This window comes from Pseudorasbora parva, chromosome 14 (assembly GCF_024679245.1).
Source record: "Pseudorasbora parva isolate DD20220531a chromosome 14, ASM2467924v1, whole genome shotgun sequence".
Classification (NCBI taxonomy): Eukaryota; Metazoa; Chordata; class Actinopteri; order Cypriniformes; family Gobionidae; genus Pseudorasbora; species Pseudorasbora parva.
In genome coordinates, this window is record NC_090185.1 from 45,796,246 (window position 1) to 45,802,245 (window position 6,000).

Below are 6,000 nucleotides of genomic sequence, written 5' to 3' on the forward strand. Positions count from 1 at the left end.
AATTCCCTAAGAATGCTAATCTGGATGAGGTATTAATCTCAGACACAGTCCATTATGTCTTAAATGAATGTGAATAACAGGAGGTGGAATATGTATCATACAGATATGCATTAGTATGCTGCTTAAGCAAATTATTTTACATATGTACATATTTTTCATTTCCAATTTCAAAATGTTATTGTGCAGCTTTATTGTGCAACAACAAGAAAATAAACCCTGTACTTGCATTTTTTTGATTAACTACAGTTTGATTTAACAAATATCTCACATGTGCAGGGTTTTTCCTGGGTCAAAAATGGTCTTTGGTGGTGGCTGATAGACCTACACACACACACAATTTTTAAAAAGATGCAACGAAAAATTTGTTTTTTATTATCTTATGTTATATCTCATATTATGTATGATCTCTTATCTTGATTTTTCTTTTGTTCCAACAGGTTGAATTGTTTTGGTATATAATCATATCAATATTAGAAATAGCATTAACAGTTAACAAATAGCCACATTTTCTGCCATATACAATTTAATAAAATGATCAGCTAGCTAACAAACAACTTTGTTCTGTTTTCACCTCACTCCAGTCTAAACTAAATGATTTTAGAATATTTATTTTACTACACAGTAAAATCCCCAGTGTTAAATCAACACTTCTCAGAGTGTATTTGGTCCCACTCCACAGAGAGTTAAAATAACACTGAAGCGGTGTTAAAGTTAATGAGATAATTAAGAGATTAAGAGTTTCATTAAGTGGATTGACCATTAGTGATGAACACCTGATGATAATGAGCAGAATCACTGAAGGAAAGAGAAACACAAGAACTACAACTGACTTCAGCCACAGCTTTAGATGAAATCAACTGAAGATAAAAGAAGACATTAAATCTCTGAAGATCTCAGCGGAGTAGGATTAAACTACTTCACAATTACTTTTGTCATACTGTACTTCTACATCTGTTTTTATTGAGAATTAACAGAGGTTTAGATACTGATACTGTTTTATGGAAATCATTCAGTCACCATTACGGTGATTAGTGTTTCATTTAGTTGGGCAGTTTGACTTTAAACTAACATTTCAATCTTTGTAACAGTGTTGCCAAAACACATTTTTTGCAAAGAAAATGTTTTATGCATCATACAGTTTGTTGTCAAATAAAGTTTTAAAGATTGAGATCACCAATCTTATACAGAACAAATGCAGTTATTTGTTTTTAAGTAAATTATTCGGCAACTTGAAATTCTTGCCACAAATTAAACAGAATTTAGATTTCTTAATTTTATGGGGAAAAAAATCATTTGGACACAGACATCAAGAATTAACATATGAATCTCAACAATGGTGACATGTTTAATGTCACAATGCATTCTGGGAGCCACCTAATTATAAAACACATTGGTTCCCAGCATGCATTGCAGCATGAACCATGTCACCATTGTTGAGAATCATAGCTGATTATTGATGTCTGGCTAAAACCTTTGGTTCTGTAATTTTGAAAAAAATAAAATTAAAACTAAATTCAAAATCTGATCTGTGGTACAAAACAAATCTACTAAATAGCAAATTTGGTCAGTGATGAGATTAGTAAATCATTCTGTTTCATTATGAAAACTTTATGAACTAATTTGCTTCTGTCTTCCATTGTAACTTAGTAAGTATTTTAGAAAACACTGTTAGCAACACCGCTCTTCAAAAAGCCAAGTCAAACTGCCCAACTAAAGGAAACACTGATCAGCATAATGGTGACCAAACATTTTCCACAAAACATCAACATCTAAATCTGTTAATTCTCAATAAAAGCTTATGTAGATGAACAGTATGACAGGAATAACTGTGAAGTAGTTTAATCCTCCTCTGCTGAGATCTTCAGAGATTTAATGTCTTCTTTTATCTTCAGTTGATTTCATCTAAAGCTGTGGCTGAAGACAGTTCTAGTTCTTGTGTTTCTCTTTCCTTCAGTGATTCTGCTCATTATCATCAGGTGTTCATCACTAATGGTCAATCCACTTAATGAAACTCTTAATCTCTTAATTATCTCATTAACTTTAACACCGCTTCAGTGTTATTTTAACTCTCTTTGGAGTGGGACCAAATACACTCTGAGCAGTGTTGATTTAACACTGGGGATTTTGCTGTGTACACATTCAACATACATAAGCTGAAATACTGTGGATAGTTAAAACTAATAAATCTTACTCTCCACTCTCGCTAAATTGGGTAAGCACACTTGTGTTCTCATTTCTGAGGTGTTCTGAGTAAATGATTAAACTGATTCGTTCAGTTCATTGTTGAACATTGTTCAAATGAGTCATTTGGTCGCGAATCGGACATTAGCAGACCCGTTGTGTGTGAATCACGGCTGTCAGAACATCGCGGAAGGTTTGTCACACAGAAAACACTTCATAACTGGATATAAATTGTTTCCTGTTTATTTAATGTATGATTTATGTCAGCTGTTTAGCTGGTCAAATGTTTTTTGAGCGCAATTCACACCGAGCGGTACTTCAAAACAGTTGTCCGAACGCACAACGTTTAACATGGATTCGGTTTTCTGATCTTTTGATTTAGCTTAATATGTGAAGTATCAGAGAGAGCTTATGTGCTTATTTTGAAGACAGAGAGAGAGAGAGTGCGCGCAGGGTGGAGTTCTCTGCTCTTTATATGCCTTCAGCTGTGGTCTTGACCGGTCTTGAGACAAAATCCCGAGTCATCTTCGCCCGAGACCGAGACGAGACCGAGTAAAAATGCGGTCGATACCGAGACGAGACCAAGACCTTTAAAAAGTGGTCTCGAGACCGGTCTCGAGACCAAGACCGATCTCGAGTACTACAACACTACAATTCATGGAAATTGAAAGACGTCGCCATTGAATGTATTTTATGCCAAAGCAATGATAAATGATGATTTTAAGATTTTATATTTCAATATGATTCCTGCAGAAATTAGTTGACCTTCATGTTTTTTATCAGTTTGAAAGCAGTGTGTTAGCATTCAAAGAATGTGCTACAAATATATAGTTTTGCAGATGATGAAGTACGAATGACAAAGAGTCTGTGGATTTTGGAAAATGTGGTCACTGAATGCATTTTGTGGGAAAGCAATGGAAAATGACTCTGACAGTTTGAAACATGTCGATTTAGAACTGGCCGATGCAATTAAAACAGAAAACTGTAAAGCGATATGCAGAAAGTGCTGGGCTAAACATCAAGAAAATATCATGAATTTTTAAAACAATTTTACACATTTACAGTTTTATTTTAAACATTTGCTAGGACCCATTTCTCAATACTAGTCCTGTTGTCAAAACTTCACTCAGTGATCAGATCCATCTATGTGGCTAAACTTTGGATCACTGCTTGGGCACAAAATGCGTTCAATGATGACATCTTTCAATTTACATTCATTATTTTCTCTATAAATGCCAATTTGAACATTTGTATATTCTCTTTTAAAAACTGTTAAACTTGTGTTCAAAACTTAAAAATCATAACAGAAATCTGCTACATTTGGAGGGATTCTGAATCTAAAATACTATCAAAACAATTAGATGTGGCTGGTGTAAGTTTTTCCATCTCACTGACATCCATTCAAAACCCTTAGGAATATTTTATACTGTCATGGACCATGTAACATTAACTGCACTGAATTATTATAGTGCCAATCTTGTTTTGAAAAGAACATTTTACAAAAGAAAACACTGTGTAATGATCATGTTGTTAGTGTGTTTTATGATCAACAAAGTGTGTTTGTTGGGTGAATCCTTTGAATCCTCAGAATCCTTTTTGGTAGTTTTAGTGCATTTTTTTTTCTTTTTTTCTAGTGTACATTGGTTTTCTCCCCCTAGGTAAATCCCAGCGTCTTCCCTATAGTTTTGTTGAGAAGTGTCACTGATTCTTTGACATGCTGGTGACAGTATTGGTAGTCTGTGAGCTCTTTTGGCCCGTACCTCACCTGTGACTCTGAGGCTTTGAGTCCTGCATTGAAATGTAAATGACCTGAGAGGGTTGTGTAAAGGCCGGAACACACCAAGCCGACGGTCGGCCGTCGGGCAGTTTTTGTGCGTCGGCCAACTAAGTTTCCTCGGTGTGTTCCACACAGTTCCACGCCGTCGGCTGGCGTTGGTCCTCGTCGGCTGTTTTTCAGCCGATTCGACATGTTAAATCGGCGTCGCCGCATATCGGTCAGTCGGGACATATGATCGTTCTGATTTGCTGTTCAGCTAGCGAACCAGTGCACGAGAAAATAAAACGGAAGTGACGAAGCAAGTAAACGACAGAGTCAAGAGGGAACACAGAACGCCTGTCTCCTCCATAGACAGTAAAAGAAAGGTGTCGTCTCATTTGATTATATTCCTCATTACGATACATGTTAACACATGTTAATATATATGGCTGTGTAGACCGAGGCAAGTGAAGACAAACTGATCAGCATGATCCAGCAAAGGCCAGCTTAGTATCACACTACGGGAACATGTTAACGTTATGTCAACTGTGTGGCGAAAGCAGAACTGTGGCGTGAGATCGCAAATTAACTTGTCATGTCAGGTAAGATTTCCTTTTTTGCAATAGTTTTTTCTTCTTCAGTAGTCCATATTTTTAAAAAAACTGCATGTTAGATTGTTGTGTGCAACTTTCATCTTTGCACAGCAGTTAATTTCACATTCAAAATGCACTAAAGATATCAAAACACTTAATGCATGTCTTTATGTCCAAAAGCAATGATAAATCCACAGTTTAGCCCTCATATATTTCTGTTGTACTAACTGTGTGGAGAGTTTTGCAAAAGTGACCTAAATGTATTGAGAAATGTGTTATAGCGACTGTAAAAAAAAAAAATGCTGTCATCCAGAATACATCCAGTTAAAAGTAGAACAAAAATGAACATTACAATAGCCATGAAATTGACATAACTCAGCGTAATGTTTTTTTTTTATTTTTATTGTCCCTCAGAGAAAGAGCTCAAGAAGCGGTGGGATTCATTGCAAACCCAGTACATGTGTTACAAGAAACATGGACCCTCAGGAAGTTCTGGAGCTCAGAAGACCCACCTGCAGTTTCTAGAACCTCACACAAAAAGGAAGGAGTGCACCTCAAATCTAACTATCAGGGTACACACACACACACACACACACACACACACATATATATATATGTGTGTGTATATATGTGTGTGTGTGTGTGTATAATTTATTTTATTTTTTTTTCTTTCCATTTGAACAAATGAACATTTTGCTTTTGGTAAAGTGGCCAATGAATGTTCAGATGGGTCTATTTACAAGTAATTCAACAAATCAACTTCCACAATGTGCATCTGAATAGATCCATTTAGCCAATTTGCAGGGTATTGTTTTAGCTATGCCCTGTTATTGTTATGGGTTATTGGTGAACAAGTGTAAGAATCTATTGTATCACATTGTTCACATTTTGATTGTTTCTTTAAGGAACCTTTGTCTGAAAGTGAATCCTGTTTACCCTCAGATGGTACCAACAGTGACACCTGGATTGGCACCCGTGAGGAGCCCAGCTTCATTACGGCTGAGCTACGGCCCAGTACACCCTTGGCTGAATCTACACGTATAGCTACTTTTATAGCTATTCTCTATATAGCTATTTGTGCCCATTGTACTGAACATTGGAAAATAAAAAAACTTTGACTTTGGGTACTTGCATTCACAGTTCTTTATGTAAAAAAGGATCACAAAACACAAGATGATGCAGAATTCTAACCCTTATTTTGCTATTTGACATCTAACTAGCAGGGTAAATAAACACATCTATATTGATGTTTTAATTTAAGAATAAATAGATTTTTAATTAATAGAGACATATTTTTATAATGTGTTACTTCCACAATACAATGTTATCAAAGTGCAATATCTGTAAATTAATAGTTAGCATGGTTACTGTCAGTTAAGTTCAGTGTATGGTTTAGTGTTACATTATTTTCATTAACATTTCTGTGCCACTGGAGATTTCATTTTCAAACTGCTGTTATGTGATGTGCAA